Source organism: Choloepus didactylus, chromosome 12, assembly GCF_015220235.1.
Source record: "Choloepus didactylus isolate mChoDid1 chromosome 12, mChoDid1.pri, whole genome shotgun sequence".
NCBI classification, from domain to species: Eukaryota; Metazoa; Chordata; class Mammalia; order Pilosa; family Megalonychidae; genus Choloepus; species Choloepus didactylus.
The window spans coordinates 2,288,571-2,310,057 of NC_051318.1; positions in this window are offsets into that span (position 1 = coordinate 2,288,571).

The window sequence follows — 21,487 nt, forward strand, 5'->3', positions numbered from 1 at the left end:
TCAGAATTTTTCCCCTCTTGTTTTTCCTGTTTCTTGCTCTGCCTCTATGTAACCTTTTTGTGAGTGGGTCTCCTCAGATATGGTTGACCCTAGTCAGATTTTCCCAGTCTAGTCAAGCCCAGGTCTCATTGGGAGGGTATGGAGTTTTCCTGAGAATGAGACCCTCCTATGAGGCCTTTAGAATTGGTGCTTTTCCTCTCCTGTCCAGCAGGTGGCGCTGGCCAGCCCGCAGCTCCCCCACCAGTGTAAGGAGGTGTGGAGCCTTTAGTTCTCCTGGTGACTCTGATCCTGTCGGGGGCGTGGCTGACTGAAGCCGGAATCTGAATTCCAGCCCCTGGGGTCTGAGTTCCCAGAAGGAGGACTACCAGTTGAGCTGGGCCTCCCTCCACTCTCCCAATCCTCAGAACTCCAGTTGTCTCTCAGGGGCACTATTCCCTTCACAAATCACTTTTATAGGGAAGGTGGGCTATTGCCTGATTTTTGTTGGTTTGTTTTTCTTTACCTGCCTCTTCTTATATTCAGCCTCAGCGATGAAAGAAGCCAAATCCATGTTTTTACTGATAGTGCCGCATCCGTGTCCTAGAGTGTGCTATATTTACCGTAATGTTTCACTCTGGCATACATATCAAATGCAATCTTTTAAGATTTACCTAAAAGGTACTATGTTTTCACATTTCTTTTTCACATACAAGTAACAATCCAACTCAAACTAGCTTTAGTTAAAAACGGGATGGGTACTGGGGGGCTCCATTAATGGTGGAGTTGGTTTATGAAACAGCATCTAGGAACTTGAAAAGTCTGTGGCTTCCCGCAGCCCGTCTCCCTCCCTCTCCTTCTGACCCTGGCTCTGGCCATGTTCTCCCCCATCCTCTGCTGCACTCAGCTCTGCAGCCAGCAGTGGAAATGGCCGTGGCTCTGGGGCTGCATGGTCCTAGCCAAGCGACAATGCACATCCACCCCGACTGGAGGTGTCCGAGTTTCCACTCCAGTGTCAGCGCCATTGGCCTGGATAGTGTCACTTACTATCCACGGGCTGCTCACTGCAGCCAGGGGGACAGGATATCCGAGTTGCATGGGCTATCCAAAGTTAGGGGTGGAGGGTGGTGTGGTTGGCATCCGGCACCACATGGAATAGATCATAGGGGTGTTCCATATATGATACTGGGGAAAAGCAAAGAACAGGGAGAAAAATTGCATATCTGCTATATTTATAATTTTATCATGTTAGAATACAAATTTTTCTGCTAAAGCTATTGAATAAATCTATATTCTTAGCATTTAATGTAAGTCAATTTTTTTTTTATCTACAAAATCTGGGGAGAAAGAATCTCTAATATTTCAAAATTCTATCCCCAGTGCTACCATTTTGTTCTTGTCATCATTAAGAGCTACCAAATGTACAGGAAGGATGCTTTTTGGCCTCTTGACACAAATATAAACCTGTTGTCACCCACATAATTTGGAGACAAAGAAAGCATTCACCTTTGACATGTTTTGTTATTTCTCTGATATCATTGAAGCTGGGCCTTGCTTTGACCACGGATATTGCATCGATTTTTTTCTGCTTTATCTACTTTCCTGTACTCTGCCTCTTGCAGATATTGTTCTCTGACACCTATATAATCTTTATAGCTATTTCGGTTCCATTGGGACTCAAATTTATGCTCAGTTAAACTGTGGTATCTGTCAGATCCCTCCACAGACTTAGACTCACAGACTGTTTCCTCCTCTGCGATTCGTCCATCCCTGGAACACTACTGTAAACACCTCTCTCAGCCCCTGAAGTGCAGCCAGCAGTCAAATGCCCTGATGTGCCTCTCGACCTCCGCATCATCCTACCTACCCATTCCAGCCGATGGGTCAGGCCAGCCTGTCATTGATCTTGTCCCTTTATTTCTGGACTCAGATCCCAGTTATTAATTTCCACATCCAATCCTCACCCTTGTGATGACAAGCCATCTTGCCTCTTCTTTGTGTTTTCTCTCAGCCCCTGTGTTTGGTTGGCCCTGCTCCCTCCCAGAACCAACTTGAGGGTGTGTTCACTTTCTCTATTTTACCTGCACTGCAGCTCCAAATCAAACCCAGGTCAGCCAGCCCAGCCATGGTCTGTGTGTCATGGTCCAACATGGTCAGTACTAGAACTGTTACTTTAGGGGTTTTAGTTCCTCAGGCGTTCCCAAGGTAACTTAGTGGGAGGTGGAACCAGAATCTCAGGAAAATGACCGCAGTTCTGATGCTGTCACCATCTAGAAATAGGTGCCAGGATGTCTCGAGTCCACTTCGATGAGTAAGATTTATAAATATTTATAAAGAGAAAATAGAGTCCTTCTCCACCTGTGAAATACGGGATGATTCTCTCCCAGTTAAGTTCCCTCCTCTGCCCATAAAAATTTTTATCTTACAATGCATAGAACAATATTTACTAGGAAAGACGGAAGGAATGAGCCTGCATTCTAGCCTCCACTTTGACTTTGGATTTTTTTCTTTTTCTTTAGAAGATTTATCCAGGGCTCATTCTTCTTGCTTCAGAGTCCTGGCATTTGGGGCACAGCCTGCTAATCTGGAAAAGCTCTAGACAGACAAAGGCATTCCTGGCGTCGTGAGAGCAAAGCTGGAGCACCGAGCCCCCTGTTTCCTGAATATTGATTGTCCACATATAAGAAAAATGTCAAACTCACATTCCTTTAAGGCAAACATCATGGTCAAGGATCTGGGTAACTAACCACAAATCTAAGTGGGTAACTAACCACTAATCACAAAAAAAGATTAGGGGTAAATGGTTATCATAAAAAAGATAAATTTCATCTTGCCTCTTTCTTTCAGTGAGTGAACACCTCCATGTGACTGTTCTCATTTACTACTCTAAGACCACACTTTGACTTTCACTGTCTCTACTAATTACAGCTACCTCCATCTGGTAAACTTTATTTATTAGGTAGGGACATTTCATCATTGATCTAGGAGTGCCTATCCCACTGGGGCCCTTGATATTTAATCTCCAGTCTTTCATTTTCTTTGGTGTCAAAGATTTCAGCAACAATTTCCTCTTTTTTGAACTGCTTTCATGGTTGCTCTATAATTTTCTAACTTTTTTCAGCACTAAATGTGTAGCAGCAGCTGCTGAGTGCTTTGCATTTGTGATCTCATTTGATTCTCCCAAATCAGGATGTGAGGATGTGCTCCTACCTGCCACTGGGGCTGGCAGAGGTCCACTAACTGCCCAGTTCACACTTACCCCAGGGGCAAAACGGACAAATAAACAATGGTCATTTGACCTAAGTCTTTCTTTTAACCATGTGAGCCTGTGAAACATCTTTTCTTTCTTTTAACCATGTAAGCCTGTGAAACATCTTTTCTTTTTTTTTCTCCCCCAACACTGGAATCTCAATATAATAGGCTCCTGGGAAGAAGTTTGGAAAATTTTTCTTAATTTGAGGACACATAATTTGTACCTGGTCAAGGAGGAAAATGAACTGTTTAGTGAAGTAGACTATGTAGACTAATAATTAGAGGGCAAAACGGGTAAAGTAATAAAAACAGCAATCGATAGTTTTTGACAGATTATGGAAATTCTTCATGACAGAATTTCAACAATCATGCTCACATTGGTATTGATGCGCATCCACTAATTCATTGATGCAGATAACATACCCTGAGCCCCTGCAGAGTTAGGTCACTGTGTTGGTGCTGAAGCTTCACTGTCAACAAGACAGGAGAATTGTAGAAAGCAGCGAGGGCAGCTGTGTCTCAAGGACAGGACTTGTGCAGTTTAATAGATGAGAAAGACCAGAATTGTGGAGCAGATATGGGCTGTGCATTCAATAACCAGTTCCCTTGGCTTTGACAGGGCACACAATCAATCAAATAAAACTCAACCTGTGTTTATTCTCAACACTAGAGATAAACCCAAGTGTTTAATTTTCATTCTCCCCAACACACACTGAAGTGGCAACTAAGAAGTACAAAATGATGATGTTCTTCTATTTCAAAGAATGAGAATGGGTCAGAGGCCGTGAGTGAAGGAGAGAGTGTGATGAATTCCAGGAAGGCGACTGTGGTGTGATTTATGGATCATGATAGGGGGAAATGTCACATCCACTTCTTGCAGCAAAGCCTTGAATGCAGGTGGGAACCATTTTTCACGGCAGTTTCCTGGACCCAATAGGTGTGAAGAGTCAGGGTTGAGGGTGGGGGGAAATGGGAGTGTGATTGATTGAACATCACGTCATTCAAGCCACTCCCTAAACCAACAATCACAGCGTGCAATTCATTTCTAGTCTGAAGTGAAGAAAGCCCTTTATGGAAACAGAGTGATGTGTGGGAGTGGAGGCGGTTTCCTGAGGGAGACGTGTTCCCAGGATAGGGTCCCCCTCTTGTGGCCTCTAGGCATGGCCTGCCTGTCCTTTTCTGCCTCCTTAGAGCTTGTCAGACCCTTTCCCAATTGCGGCAGAGGCCGTGAGGAGCAAAACAGCATCTATCCACGGAATCAGTTTAGTGCCACCAAAGATGAAATAAAATCCTCTGCATGGAAGAGTGTGCTCGAGTGAGTCAACCAGGACACATGACCCTATAGCAAACAGAGATAATCTAGACGAAAACAGAGCTCTAAAAACATCTCAATTAGTATTCTGTGAGAGATCCAAGATATCATGCTCAAATAAGAACAGACTGCATTGAAAAAGGAGCAAGAACAGTGCTTCATGGAATTGAAATTAGTCACCATAAGTAAATATCAAGGGAAGGTAAGAAAGGTTAGGTGAACTTCCTCAGATCATGGCCCAAAAAAGATGCATAACATTTTGAGAAAAATTAAAAAGCATAGAGACTCAGTCCAGAAGGGCAGCACCTCTCTAACTAGCAGTTGCTGAGAAAGAAGAGAAATAAATTATGGAGAGAAGAATTGTAGAAAAAATTCCCAAAGTTCATAAAAATTATGACTTTTTAGATTGAAAGGAACCACTGAATATCTTGGAAGAACAATGGAAAATGTTGTTGACAATGTTGATGAAATTTCAAAACACAAGCATAGCAGCATTGTCGTTGACTTGCCCCATAGCTGATCTCCTAAAAAGGGACTGAGCAATCTGAATCTGTCTAGATACCTAACGGGAGCAAATATCGTAACAGATTGAGTTCCATTTTCCACCCTTGATTTCTTTAAGTTTGGCACACTCCCCAAGATTTATTTTTGACTGTATATAGAGCTTTCTTAATCTATAGCTTATGTGGATTCAAGGAAAATGTATTTAATAGCTGTGATGTTTACTGAACTATTTAGATAAAATCTAGCTCCAGACATGAGTCAGACTCTCCTGTGTAATTTTATCTTAATAAGTGGTACTTTTTATCTAACAACCGGGCCTGAAGGTGGTTCATCTATTTTATCATCATAAATGCTGAGTTGGACATAGTATAGCATTGTCTGATTCTACAGAGAATGACTGTTAGTTTTTTCTCAAAAAAAAGTTGACTCAAAAATAGCCCATTTTATGATTGCATATAATCAGAACTGTAGACACATATTTTCACAGATGTAATAGCTTTTCCTATTACTCAAGTTTCTTAAATAAACCATTTGTTTAACATACAACTTAAGGTTAAACTGTTTCTTTCATTACTAGATAATATAGAGTGCCTAAGGGATTACCAGTTCACTTTTATTCCTATCAAGACTGAAATTCACAAGGATATTTATAAATTTGAATCACTGCTATTTTGTTCAGATTTAGGATTATTTTCCTGAAGGGATGTTAGTAAAGGGGGTCATGGAAAACTCTTGGAGTATTCTATCATACCATATGATAAAAATATTTCATCCTGTCATTACAGGTAAAGACCATTAGGTAAAAAGCAAACACAAAAGGAATCAAAAGGATTTACACTCAAAAACATAGCTTACAGACAGGAATAGAAGGTTGAGTTTCATAAAAAAGTATGAATTCAGTTTCATATTCATAACATTTATATTATTGATAAACTAGTAAATGACATGACTGCAGGAGTCACATTATTTAATATTCTTCATTGGATGTGACTTGCTCTGGCAAAGTTACCATGTCAGCCACATGTTTCTTAAGCTGCAGAACAGTTGAAACAAATCTTAAAATACAGCGGTTACAAAAATCATAGGAAAGCACTTTTGTTGACAATAATCTTAGCCTACATAGCTTATTATGACAAATGTTGCAATTAGAATAGCATTGAAATAATATATTTATAGGAACTGTGTGATCATGTTTAAACTACTGGAAAAATGATAGCCCTGCAGGCTCTTGATCACAATAGATCACTTCACACGCGGATGTCCCCAGGCAACATTTTTGTTTCTATTCTACAATACCCAATGCCAAGAGCCCTTTCTCTTACACAACTCGGAAACAGTGTCTTAATCCTAAGTGAATTTTCCAGATAGCCAATGCATACTTCTTTAAGCCCTTGACAACTGTTTGTTTTAAAATTATGTCTATTTTATAAAACCTTTCTAAAATTCATTACCGAATTTCAATAAGATAGTAGTTATACACTATGATTATTGTTTATCAATCTATTATACTATCTCCCAGTTCACTAAGACCTTTGGAAACTACTTATTTGGGATAAAACAAAATACTTTCAGGCAGATTCTGAGGGGTTCACTATACTATAATATGGTATAATTAAAATAGTTGATAATAATAAACTTGAATCATCAGGAAAATATTCAATTGTATGTAAGTTTATTAAGGATCACAGAATACATAACGCAAAGAAGAAAGGCAAATGCATTTTTATTCGTCTGTCAGATTTTTCCTTCTTCTGTCTTCCTCTGCTGATGGATGTTCAGCAATCCCTGCTCACTGCTGAGAGTGCCAGGACCTCATGCGCCCCCCCACCCTTTCTAATCTCCAGCTCTAATCTGCTATGGGATAGGAAATATGATAATTAAAAATGATATGACCATTAGTTGACCTCACTGTTTTGTGTAGTAAATTATACAGACCTTGGGAGATTACCTCGTCTTCCACTCTCAGAGGCTCATTGCCACTTTGGGGATTTGGGGGGTGGTCTGGGAGGCTGGAGTGGCAGGAGGCTGTGTCCACTGGGGCTGAATTAGTGCCAGGCCACTTTAGATGGGAGGCTCCTTATTCATGTGAAGAAGTACGTGTCAAGGCAATAAGCATGCATGCTTGAGAATATACTAAACTATTGATCCTTAGAGGCAGAAACATGTAGATTGGCATAATTGTAAGTGAGCTTAAGTGGCAGAGTGAGAATCAAAGCATTCTTACGGAGGGGTCTAAAACACATGAGTAGAAAGATTAACTTTTCCAGGTTCCTTACGTATGACAGAGCAAAGAATCCTTCTGAGAAATTAAAATAGAAACCACATTTTGCAAAGTAAACTATGCATGACTCAAAACAGATAAACTGTACCAAGCTGCAACAAAAAATACGTAAGCTCAGGGAGGGGCTTTTCTGGATTTTCACAGCAGCTCTTTCAGATTCATATTTTCCAGGACAAGACCACCAACACCGAACGGATTCGTGGGTTCCCAAGGTCAGAGCACTGATATTGATATTCCCTTAGTGCTCCTTTTTGCAAATCTGACCTTCCTTGTGTAGACCACATGCCCTGATGGCCACTCTAAAAGGACACTAAGGCTCACCTCAACCCCAAACCACAGGGATATCCCTTTCGAATTTCCCCTCTTTAGGCTGGACTTGGAGTCCATCAAGGCGGAGCCCTTCCTTGCTCAGAAAGTTTTATAAATCCAGCTTTGTGTGATCCAACAGTTTCCCCAGTAGCCTCGAGGGCCATGGACTCTTTATTCATTTGTCCATCTCTGTTGTGAAAGATAATGACTGGGAAATTAGATTTGGCCACATAGAGAGCTCATTAATGACCTTGACAAGTGGTTTCATGGGAGCGGTGGAAAAACAGTCTAATTTAAATGGGTTCAAGAGAGAATGGGAGATGAGGAAGTGGAGACAGTGATTATACAGGAACATTTTAAGCAGTGATTATACAGGAACATTTTAAGCAGTTTTACTTAAAACCAGTTTGGAGAAAAATGCAGTCGGAGTTGGAGGGGCCTGATTTCCAGCGTGTAGGTATGATGGCAAGAACAATTCATTAAGAGAAAATGATGCAGGGGAGAAAGGGAAGAATTTCAGGAGGAAAGTATTTGAGCAGTTGAGAGAGAAGAAGACCGGGTGCTGGTGGAGCGGCTGCCTTACCTGGGAGCGGGAGTTGTTGGCAGGTGTACAGGTGTGAACATAGATTGTTCTTCTAACTGTGTACTGGCCTTTCTAACTCCGCAAAAGACTCTCGATTCTTGACGGCAGATGTTGTGCAGGGGTGATAGCCTCTTGTCTTTGAACCTGAGCGTTAGCACGTAGGTTGATGTCTAATAAACACTGACTGATCGATGGTAGCAACACTTACCTACTGCCCACCCTGTGTCAGACACTGTTCAGACACCGATGAACTCTTTCAAGCCTCACAACAGGCTTATCGGGTAGGAGCTCTTTTATCCTCATTTTGGAAACGGGAAGTGGGGCTTGGCGAGTGGCAGAACTGGGGCCCCCGGCTCCAAACGCTGAGTCCTCACACTCGACAGCCCGTTGCCCTCTTGTAGACTGACTCGCTGCGCAGAAGGGGAGAAGAGAAGGTTATGGATGAGGGATTTGCGCTGTTTGACTATGGACCTTTAAAGCAAAATAGGAGTGGCCTCGGTCAGCTCCAGGATGAATGAGATTTGGAATATTGCCTTGGCAGATGGTGTAATACAGAGGAGATGGATACAAAGCCTGTTTGAAGTTACAAAGCAGCAGTTTATATGCAGGACAATCAGCATAGTTTCATCCTCTTCTAAACATTCTCAGGACTTGAAGCAAAAATTGATAAAAATAGACACAACTCGCTCTCTGCCAGGTACTGAGCTAAGTGCTTAATATATAGCATCAAACTCAGCTCTCACGATGGCCCTACCGCGTTGGGGCTTCTTCCCCCACTTTAGAAGAAGGAAGCCAGTACCTGGGGGAGCACAAGTTGGAATACTGGTCTGCGAGCCCGGACCCCACATCCCTCATTGCTTTTCTGTTGTGCTGCGGGGACACATCTTCAATTGGCCCAGCGGGCAGGGGGAAAGGCGAGAGGGGCAGGGCAAGTCTGTGTGTCCCCGGGGCAACACTTGGGGCACTGCACCGTCCAGGTTCTTATGAAAAATGGTAATAACGACAGTTCCTGCTGCATCACGATCCTTGGCCTGACGAGTCAGTACAACTTCGGCTCAAAATCAGCGTGAGCCAGCACTGCTGACGCCTCCTATGAGGTGTCTGCCTATCGTTACGATGATTCTTGTTGGTAAGCATATGGATGTCAGCGTTCCTGGGAATTTAGCTTAGAAAAGAAGAAAATAAGTGACCAGGCATGCTTCTTCCAAATCCATAACACATATAGACAATGTGAATTTTTCATTTTTCACGATCCCATCTGAGACATACAATTAAATCAAGTATTAAGAATTGTATTATGCAAGTCCTTCATTACTCTTTTATCACCATAGATCTTTTTAAGTAGGCTTTGTATTTGTAATTGTATATATACTCATGTATGTTTCTCAATTACTCAATAGCTTTGTTAAAATGAGAGAGAAATATTAAATCTTATATCTCACATTATTTTGCAAAAAATATCCTATTTTGTTATATGACAGGCATTTTTATTCTCCTACTGTTTCACCAATACAGTATTTCTTACATTTAGTAGCTATAGAATCTTTTCTCAAAAATTGTTTTTTTTCACACTCTGCAGTTTAAGGCGTGACAACAATTTTAAGAAAATATTTCAAGACAAGCTGTGAAATTGGGTAAAACAGACCTAATTGCAGCAAGCCAGTGTTCCTTTCCACATTCTGCCCAGCCCTCGGGATTGTCAAACAAACACGCCGTCCCTCCAGAGACTTTGTAGGGAGGCCTGGTCTCGTACATTTAGTAAATCACTTGTCACTCGTTGTCTCCTCTCTACTGGTTTAACCTACACCCACTCATTTTTAATTTTGAAAAAGACTTTTCAACTGTAGTTGTAAAGCTTTACAGATGAACATAAATTAAAAGCAGGCAATAACTTTAAAAAGCATTTATTTTCCTGGGGACAGGGAGATGCTCCTCTCCAAGCCTCTAGACTCGTGGACACCCCACTCGACCCACGAGTCCAGGACAACCACAGCGGGAGAGGGCGGAGCTGCGACGCGGCGCTTGTGCTCCGTGTTCATCCACCAAAGCAAATCACATCGTCAAGGAGGCGGGAAGGTGCAGCCGGCAGCTCTGACGACCACGCCCCAGGCTGGTACCCTCCCCACGCGCTGTGCCCAGCGAGGCAGCCGGCATCTGCTCGCTCTCCCGATGGTGTGGGCCTCCGGAGAGTGGACAGAAGAACGGCAACACTGTTTCCTTCACTGGAAAACCTTAGAATGTAGTTCATTCATTTTTTTTTTTTTTTTTTTTTTTTGCAGATAACATGTTTTAGGCAGTGTTTTTTTTTAATGCAATTTTATTGAGATATATTCACATACCAGACAGTCATCCAAAGTGTACAATCAGTTGTTCACAGAACCATCAAATAGTTGCTCATTCATCACCACAGTTTTTGAACATTGTCATTACTCCAAAAAAATAAGAATAAAAATAAAAATAAAAATAAAGAACACCCAAAACATCCCATACCCCCATCCTTCCTTTATTCATTTACTTTTTGTCCCCATTTTTCTACTCACCTGTCCATACACTGGATAAAGGGAGTGGGAGCCACAAAGTTTTCACAATCACACAGTCACACAGTGTAATATAATCACCTTCAAGAATCAGGGCTTCTGGATTGCAGTTCAACAGTTTCAGGTATTTCCTTCCAGCTCTTCTAATACACTAAAAACTAAAAAGGGATATCTATATAATGCATAAGTACAACCTCCAGAATGACCTTTTGACTCCATTTGAAGTCTCTCAGCCACTGAAACTTTGTTTTGTTTCATTTCTCTTCCCCCTTTTGGTCAAGAAGACTTTCTCAGTCCCATGATGTCATGTTCCACGTTGCCAGGGAGATGTACACCCTGGGAGTCATGTCCCACGTAGGGGCGAGGGCAGTGACTTTATCTGCTAACTGGGCTTAGAGAGAGGCCACATCTGAGCAACAAAAGAGATTCTGTGGGGGAGATTCTTAGGCACAAATATAAGTAGGCGTAGCCTCTCCTTTGTAGTAACAAACTTCATAAGGGCAAGCCCCAAGATCAAGGGCTCAGTCTTCTAAATTGGTATTCCGCAATGCTTGTGAGAATAGCATTAATTCCCCAGGTGGGGAAATTCAGTATTTCTACATTTTCCCCCAGTCCCTCAAGGGGGGCTTTGCAAATACATTTTTATTCTCTGCCCAAATTACTCTGGGATGTATCAGGGCTTCCCACTAATCTGTGCAAACCAACACAATCTCACTCCCTATTCAATGTTCCATGTAATTATGGTGTTTGAATAAACTGACCATATAACTTAAATTATACAGTGTGTTACAAAAAATACAGATTTTGCACCTAATAAAGTTTCCTCCAGTACCATCTATTCCTGACTTGTAGCAGTTATTTCTAGATTCTGAGATGCTGAGCCCTTGTGTATGACCTGGTTGGTCCCTGGAGCCTCGGGTGTTGGTGTGGTACCTGACACTCGGCTACAGTCTGGCAGCTGTGATTGTCAGCGTTACCCCATGCAGCAGCTGTTAAAGGAGCTGAAACAGAGATCAGACTTCAACTAGAGACATGAACGAAATGGACTTGGTTAGGACTAAGGTAAATCAGACCAAAGGGTAAAGGATGATATTGACTGTGTTTTAAAACTTCAACTTCTGTGTGAAACCAGAGCCAGTGTTTTCATATCTGTGGATTCAGCAATGAATACAACTTACTGACTCCCTGCTCTGAGAGCTTGGCAGCTAGCAGGGAGGACATATATTTAACAGATAATTAGAATGAAGAGTCATCAGTGCTATGAGAGACAAGGGCATGGTTTATTGGTTTTCTCTCAGCTGCACTCAGGATTTCTGCCTCAGGACCCTCTATTCTTCATCTCCTAATTTCTATTGTTCCCAATAATCCTGTTTTTAAAGTTATATTTTAAATCTATAGTTCAGTAGACCATCAATGAAAATCTGAGGACCTTCCCATGTATAAGATAAAATTTTCATATATTTTCTTCCTCTCTGATATTTGGCCGGTTTTAGACTAGGCAATATTTTTGAAAACACTTTTCTAGATAGAAAGAGTATTACTGTTCTGATTTAAACTATTTCTATTCTTTTAAGCTTTGTCTATGGAGGACAAAATGCAGATTTGAGGATTATCTAGTTTGTTTGTAGCTAGACAATGAAGCTGATTTTGGCCCTAGGACAGAAATGTTTTTACCTGCATTTTCCAATTTGATTTTCTTCACTGAGAAAATAAAATAACCAAGGAATAACTCAAGTTGGTCTAGATGTCCAGGCAGTCCATAATTCATTTAATTTACCAGTTTCTGCAGTCAAAGAACACTCTTCTGAAAAAGAGGTAAAGCCAGCAGTCTCAAGACGTTTTTCAGGCACTGCCTGGCTGATTTTTTGTCCCAGCTAATGTGCTATTTATAGTGAGATGAAATTATTCAGTGCTGGTGGTTCGCATTTCCAAACCAGCTTGCACTTCTGGGTTAGAAGTGGTTTAGGGCCTTCTGATTCTGTTTGCTTTCTTCCCGGCCATCCACACAGGGTGAATGGTGGAATGTTCTCTGTCTGCTAATGTCATATTACAAAAGGCTCTGCCAGAAAGTAAAAACCAGCTCGGCAGGCATTGCAGTGGCTTCTGCATTCTGACCAGGCAACAGTCACCAAGCCCCAAACTCTCCTGTGTTTATGACTCCAGTCTTCTCCCTGCTGCTGTGGCTTGTCAGGCTCAGATCTGCTGCACTTTCCTTCACCTTCTCAGCGCCCCGTTTCTCAAACCAGATGCCACCTCGCCCCCCAAAAAGCATGAAATAAGAATTTCTGGAAAAAAAAAAAGTGAACAAAGCAGAACAGATTGTCACAGACACACAAGGCCATTGGATAAAAACCTACAAAATCGTTCTTCTATCATTCCCATTTCAGACAGCAAGTTTATAAAAAGACCACAGGGTGCGGCCTCTTAAATGAGTTGTAAATGGTGGTGGTGGTGAGGTGTGAGGAAGAGGATGGTGGCAGAGAGGAAAAACCAGGCTGGGTCACTCCATGACCTTTGTTGGCCGTCCAGGAGTTCATTTGGGGACAACCGATGAAGGTGCTAGTCGCTGAGCGCTCGGCATAGACGGCCTCCGCCGAGAAATCACAGGCCAAGCTGCAAGGCAACGAAAGCCCTTACTGGGGGTCTCAGAATTGCAGTTCAGGGAGCACAGGCTCAGGTAGCAACCCAAAGTATGTCCCATACTGGGGCGTCTTAGCAAGAGTTTTTAAAGAGAAAGAAGAAGATTGCATAAGCTGTTTGTACAGAATAATGTTTTGTGGATATTTGGGGCTTTCCAATGTCCTTCAAGTCAGACAGTTTACTGGCTTCTTTATCTTTAGTTGGTTCATGGCATCCAGTAGTCTCAGAAATATTGTGGCTTTTGGTTTTGCAGACCTGGGAGGTTTGTGACATCTGGCTGAGAATTGCTTAAGAGTAACTTTCTGAATGCCTCCCAGCTCCATTTAAATCTCTTAGCCATAGTAACACCATTCTGTTTTATCTTTTCTAGATAGATAGATATGTTCTAGTTTGCTAATGCTGCTAAAATGCAAAACACCAGAGATGGATTGGCTTTTACAAAGGGGGTTTATTTGGTTACACAGTTACAGTCTTAAGGCCATAAGGTGTCCAAGGTAACACATCAGCAATTGGGTACCTTCACTGGAGGATGGCCAATGGTGTCCAGAAAACCTCTGTTAGCTGGGAAGGCATGTGGCTGGTGTCTGCTCCAAAGTTCCGGTTTCAAAATGGCTTTCTCCCAGGACGTTCCTCTCTAGGCTGCAGTTCCTCAAAAATGTCACTCTTAGTTGGACTTGGGATATTTGTCCTCTTTCATCTTCTCTGGAGCAAGAGTCTGCTTTCGACAGCCATTTTCAAACTGTCTCTCATCTGTAGCTCCTGTGCTTTCTTCAAAGTGTCCCTCTTGGCTGTAGCTCCTCTTCCAAATGTCACTCACAGCTGCACTGAGTTCCTTCTGTTTGTCAGCTCATTTATATGGCTCCACTGATCAAGGCCCACCCTGAATGGGTGGGGCCACACCTCCATGGAAATATCTAATCAGAGTTATCACCTACAGTTGGGTGGGGCACACTCCATGGAAACACTCAAAGAATTCCAATCTAATCAGCACTAAAATGTCTGCCCCACAAGATTGCATCAAAGATAATGGCATTTGGGGGCACAATATTTTCAAACTGGCATAGATAGATAGATAGATAGATAGATAGATAGATAGATAGATACCGTCTTCCTTAACCTGCCATCAATAAACTTTATCCTCACAACTCTAAAAACGTTATTAAAAGTAACTTGCTATTTGCAGTAAAGCGATGGATTGCCAAAGATGAAAGAGATTTTCTTTTTCTGTTAAGTTTCCAGAATTGGAAATTTTTCATGATAGTCTATCTAAAGCTTTGCTGGAAATGCAGAAATGGACTGAATAACTATCTTTTGTAACTGCTTGTATTGTGATTCTGTGATTTTTAAAGAAACCTTTTGAGACGGTTGCAGATTCACATGATTTATTTTAGTTTTCTAGGCTGCCGGAAGCAATACTGTGAAATGGTTCAGCCTAAGCAATGGGAATCCATTCACTTACAGTTAGAGTCCGGGAAAATGTACCAATCAAGGCAATCACCGAGGCGATGCTTTGTTCCCGAGACCAGCTGCCGGCGATCCTGGGCTCCTCTGCCACACGGCGGCATCTGCTGCTCCCTCCCTTCTCTTCTGGGTTTCATTGCTCTCAGCTTCTTGCTTCCATGACTCCCTCTCCCGCTCCCCTTCCCTATACCCCTCCCCTCCCCCTCCCCTTCCCCCTCTCCCTCTCCCTCTCCCCGTGTTTGTGTGAGTTTCATTCTACTTTTGAAGGACTCTAGTAATAGGATTAAGACCCATCCTGAATGAGGTGGGCCACACCTTAACTGAAGTAGCCTCATCAAAAGGTCCCACTTATGATGGTTCTCACCCACAGGAATGGATTAGGTGTCAGAACATGATTTCTGGGGTACACACAGCTTCAATCCAGCATGCAATGGTAAGAAACAATTCAGAGAGCCCTTATGTCCCCTTTAGTCTGTTTCCCCCAGTGGTAACATCTTACAAAACTATAGTGCGACTTCACAGCCAAGATTATGACATGGAGGAAGTCGAGATACAGAACACCTCCCTCATCCCAAGGACACCCAGTGTTGCACTTTTATGGCCACACCCACCTCGCTCCCAAACTCGCCTTCTCCTTAACCTCCGGTTACATCATTTTGTCATCTCAAGAATATACATAAATGAAACCATGCAGCACGTAGATGTGTTGGATTGGCTGTCTTCACCCAGCCTGATTCTCTGGAGATTCATCGAGATTGCTGTGTATCACTTATTCTATTTTACTGCTGAGTAGTATTCCATGGCATCAGTGTACACACTTTCCTTAACAATTTATCTCTTGAGAATGTCTGTTTTTTTTCCTGGGTTTTTACTATTACAAATAAAGCTGTTATATAAAGATTTGTGTGCAGGTTTTCTTATATGAACATAAGCTTCCATTTCTCTGGGATAAATGCCCAGAAGTGCAATTGCTGGATTGGATGGTGGTTGTATGTTTACATTTTTAAGAAACTGCCAAACAGTTTTCCAGAATGACTGTCCCATTTTACTTTTCCACCAGCAACATAAAAGTGATCTGGTCTCTGCATTCTTGCCAGCATTTGGTCTTTCTTGTTACTATTTGCTTTTATTTTAGTCATTCTAATAGCCATGTAGTGAGCTCTCACTTTGCTTTTAATTTGCATTATCCCTGATGGCTAATGATTTTGAACATCTTTTCATGCGTTTATTTGCCATCTGTCTAATCTTTAGGTGAATGGTCCCCTCATACATTTTGACAATTTATAATTGGATGGTTTGTTTTTTCATAATTTAATTTTGAGGGTGTGTTATATATTCTAGCTACAAGACTCTTGAAAGATATGTGGTTTGCAAATATTTTCTCCCAGTCTCCAGCATGTTATTTCCTTCTATTAACAGAGATTTTGCAGAGCAAAGGTTTTATAATTTTGACAAAGTCCAATCTATCATTGTTTCCTTTTATGGATTGTGCTTTTAGTGTCAAGTCTGAGAACTATTTGCCTAGACCTAGATACTGATGAATTTCCCTGATATTTTTTTTCCCCTAACTATGCTATCATTTTACATTTTAGAACTTGGTCTGTGATTTAATTTTGAGGTAATTTTTGGATGACGTGTGATGTTTAGGTAGATTTTTTTTGTTTTTGTTAGTTTGCCTATGGATGTCCAATTGCTCCAGCATCATTGGCTGAAAAGACCCTCTTTCTTCCATTAAATTGCTTTTGCAACTTTGTCAAAAATCAGTTGGGCACATTTATTGGATCTATTTCTAGGTTCTCTACTCTCTTCCAATGATTTATGTATCATGTCCCTCCACCAATACCATGAAGTTGGATTACTGTTACTATATAATAAGTCTTAAAATTGGATAGAGTGACTCCTCCCACTTTGTTCTTGTTTGAAACGGTTTTAGTTATTCTAGTCCCTTTGCATTTCCATATAAAATTTAGAATTATCTTTTAACATGAACAAAGCAATCTTGCTGGAATTTAGACAGGAATTGTTAAACCTGTATATCAATTTGGGAGAATTCACATCTTCACTAAGTCAAGTCTTCCAACTCATGAACACAGCATGTCATTCCATGGATTTAGGTCCTGTTGATTTAATTCATTAGCATTTCTCAGCTTTCAGCATACGTCTCGCAGAATTTTGTTAGAGTGACACTTTTTTTTCTTTTTTGAGTGATTGCAAATAGTATTGTATTTTTAATTTTGGTGTCTGCATAGCCATTGTTGGTATAAAGAAACACAATTTTTGTATGTTTCTCTCATATCTTGCTGTGTAGTGGAATATTAATTATTGATTTTTAATTCTGAGGTTTTGTTTGTTTGTTTTGGTAGATTCCTTGGGATTTGCTACATAGACTCTCATGTCATCTGCAAATAGAGTTTTATTTCTTCTTTCCAATCCACATCTTTTATTTCTTTTTCTTGCCTTTTTGACACTGGCTCAATCTTCCAGCACTGTATTGATTTTCTCTACTGGTTTCCTGTGCTTAATTTAATCTAACTCTGCTTTTTCTTTATTATTTCTTTCCTTCTGCTTATTGTTGATTTATTTTGTATGGTTTTCTTCTCAATTTTTAAGGTGGGAGCTTATATTATTTATTTGAAACCTTTTCTCTTAATATATGAGTTACTGCTACAAATTCCCCTTTTGGCACTGTTTTAGCTGGGTCCAATAAATTTTGATATGTTGTGTTTTCATTTTCATGCAGTTCAATGTTTGTTGTTATTGTTGTTTTAATTTCCTTGGAGACTTCCTCTTTGTCCCATGAATTTTTTTAAAGTGGGTTTTTAGTTATCAAATGTGCCAGTTTGAAACAGTTATGGACCCCTGAAAAGTCACGTTCTTTAATGAAATCTTGTGGGGCCAGACCTGTTAGTCTTGATTAGGGTGTGACCTTTTGATTGAACGTTTCCATGGAGATGTGACCCACCCAACTGTGGATGGGAACTCTGATTAAATTATTTTCATGGAGGTGTGGACCCCAACCATTCAGGGTGAGTCTTGATTGGCTCACTGGAGTATTTAAGAGAGCTAAGAGCCGACACTGATGCTGACACTTGGAGATGCTTGGAGTTGCAGACAGAAAGTCGTTGGAGATGCTGAGCTAAGAGATGAAGCCCAGATTTTGCCCTGGAGAAGCTAAGAGAGGATCCTCAGATGCTTAGAAAGAAATGCCCTGGGAGAAAGAAGCAAGGGCTCACAGGAGCTGAGAGAGAGAAGTGAAGACAGAGCCCAGAGTCATTTTGGAAACAGCCATTCTAGAAGCACAACCTGGGAGCAAAGACCAGCAGATGCCAACCTCATACCTTCCCAACTGACGGAGGTGTTGCATACGCAATCGGCCGATCTTCAGTGAAAGTATCCTCTCCTCGGTGCCTTAGTTTGGACACTTCTATGGCCTTAGAACTGTAAATTTGTTGCCAAATAAACCCCCTTTATAAAAGCCAATCCATTTCTTGTATTTTGCATACAGCAGCATTAGGAAACCACAACATCAAGTATTTGGAGATCTTTCTGATAGCTATTTTTTATTGAATTCTAGTTTGATTCCACTGTGTTGGAGGAGCACATTCTGTAATACTTCAATTCTTTTAAATTTCTTGAGGTTTGTTCTATGGCACATGATTTTGTCCATCTCAGTTTTTGTTCCATAGGCACTGCGAAGATGGTATATTATGTTATGGTTGATGGAATGTTCTATAAATGTCAATTAGAACCTGTTGGTTGATGGTGTTATTAGGTTCTGTTATACCTTGGCTTATTTTCTGTCTAGTTGTTTTATCAAATTCTGTCTAGTTGTTTCTGAGAGAGGGTTGTTGACAATTCCAACCATAATTATGGAATTTTCTATTTATCCTTTTGGTTCTCTTTTTCTTCACATATTATGCATTTTGTTGTTTGGTGCATATATATTTAGAACTGTTATGTCTTCCTGATGGATTGACACTTTCATCATTATATAATGTCCCAGTCTGTTTCTGATCATTTTCTTTGTTCTGAACTCTACCTTATCTGATATTAAGGTAACCACTCATGTTTCTTTTGATTAATGTTTGCCTGCTTTCTCCATTCTTTTACTTTCAACCTGCTTACATCATTTCACTTGCAGTTCCTTGTAGACAGCATATAGTTGGGTCATATTTTTTAATCTGTTCTGCCAGTCTTTGTCTTTTACTAGGTGTATTTAGACTATTCACAGAATGCAATTATCGATATATTAGGGCATAAATCTTCCATTGTTTTTGTTTTGTATTCTGTTTGTTACTATTTTTTTGTTGTTGTTGTTATTCTTTGTTTTTTGTTTTTACTGTTTTTTAGTTTCCTGTCAGTTTACTGCATAGTTTTGGAACACATTTGGAATCATCTTGATATATATATATATATAGATAGATAGATATAGATATAGATATATAGATATATATCTTACAGAGCTTTTTTAGTAGTTGCTCTGCATAATTTATCATAGTATACTGCTATTCCCATTGTGTCAGTTCAAGTAAAATGCCTCCCTTTAAGTTCTTTTAACTCCCTCATATGATAAAAATGTAATAAATATTTATTTTATATACTTGTAGAACCAAATCAGAGAGTATTGTAACTTTTGCTTAACTGTTAAAGATTATTCTAAAAACTCAAGAGAAGAAGGAAAATGTACATATTTATTATGTTTTTACTCATTCTGTTTTTCTTTCTTTCTTTCTGGTGTTTCAAGATCCCTTCTTTTGCCATTTCCTTTTTGTTCACAGAGCTTCCTTTAGTCACTAGTTTTAGAATAGTTCTGTTGGTGACACATTTTCTGAGCTTTCCTTCAGATGTTTTGCTTCCCCTTCATTCCTCAAGGGTATTTTCACTGGACATGGGATTCTGGGTTCCCACTGCTATTCTTCGAGCACTTGTAAAATGCCGTGACACTTCTTTCTGGCTTCCATTGCTTCTGATGAGAAGTCTGCTCCCTTTTAAATGGTTTTGTCCCATAAGTAAAAGTAAGTTGTCATTTGTCTGCCTCAACTTTCAAGATTTTATCTCTGTCTTTAGTTCTCAGAAGTTTGAGTATGATGTTTATTGGTGTGGTTTCTTTGGGTTTGTTAGATATTTGCTCATCCCCTTGAATCTGTGTTTAACTCTTTTGCCGTATTTGGTAAGTTTCCAGCCATTATGTCCTGAAGTATTTTGGGCCCTGCCCTCTTTCTTTTCTCATTTCAGGACTCTGAGGGTAAGAATGAAAGAACTTTTATAATAATCCCACAGGTCTTATAAAAGTCCTGAAGTTTCTTTCCATTTTCCTTGAGTCTATTGTCTTTCTGTGGTTCATCCTTGGTAATTTCTTTTGTTGTATCTACACATTCATTGATTCTTTCCTCTGTCTTTTCCATTCTGCTGTGAAAGCCATCTGTTCTAGTTTGCTAATGCTGCAGAATGCAAAACACCAGAGATGGACTGGCTTTTATAAAAAGGGGGTTTATTTGGCTATACAGTTACAGTCTTAAGGCCATAAAGTGTCCAAGGTAACACATCAGTAATCAGGTACCTTCACTGGGATGGCAAATGGCGTCCGGAAAACCTCTGTTAGCTGGGGAGGCATGTGGCTGGCATCTGCTCCAAAGTTCTGGTTTCAAAATGGCTTTCTCCCAGGACATTCCTCTCTAGCAAGCTTGCTCTTCTTCAAAACGTCACTCACAGCTGAACTCCTTTTCCTCTCCTTGAGCCAGCTCATTTATATGGCTCCACTGATCAAGGCCCACCCTGAATGGGTGGGGCCACACCTCCATGGGAGTATCCCACCAGAGTCACCTCCCACATCTGGGTGGGGCACATCTCCATGCAAACAACCTAATCCAAACATTCCAACTTAATCCCCACTATTCTGTCTGCCCCACAAGATTGCAAAGATAATGGCATTTGGGGGACACAACACATTCAAACTGGCACACCATCCATTGAGAATTTGATTTCAGTTATGGCATTTTAAATTCTGAAATTTCCCCTTGGTTCTATTTCTTTATCTTCCTTCTGTATCTTTGTTCTATTTCTTTGCTGAGCCTGTCTTTTATCATTTTTTAAAATTGTATTCACAATTGCTTTTTGAAGCAATTTTATGATGGCTTATTTAAAACCTTTGTCAGGTAATTCTAACATCTCTTCATGTCTCTTTTGGGTCTTGTTTTGGTGAGTGATTTTTCAATTGGAACATAGACATTTGGGTACTACATTATGAAACCCTGGAATTTATTTAAACATTTAGTTGTTGTTGTTGTTGTTGTTTTGCTGGTTTTCAGAGTCTGGCTTTATTTTGCAGTACGGAAATCATTTGGACCCATTTTGAGACAGACATCATTGAAGTAGAGGCTCTGTCAAATCAATATTGCATTGCAGCTTGGTCCATTGAAGAAGCCACACCTGGGATATAAGATGCGTCCTGTTTTGCCTCCTTTATGACAGGCTTTTTCCCCCCTTTTCTCTCATCAGTTTTATTAGGCTAAAACACCACAAGGTGACATTAGTCCATCCAAACGACTCAAATCTGGAGTTTGGTTGGGCATAACATAAAATGTAAAATTATAGGGAAAACTTAGGGGTGCCCTCCCAAATTATGAAGTATT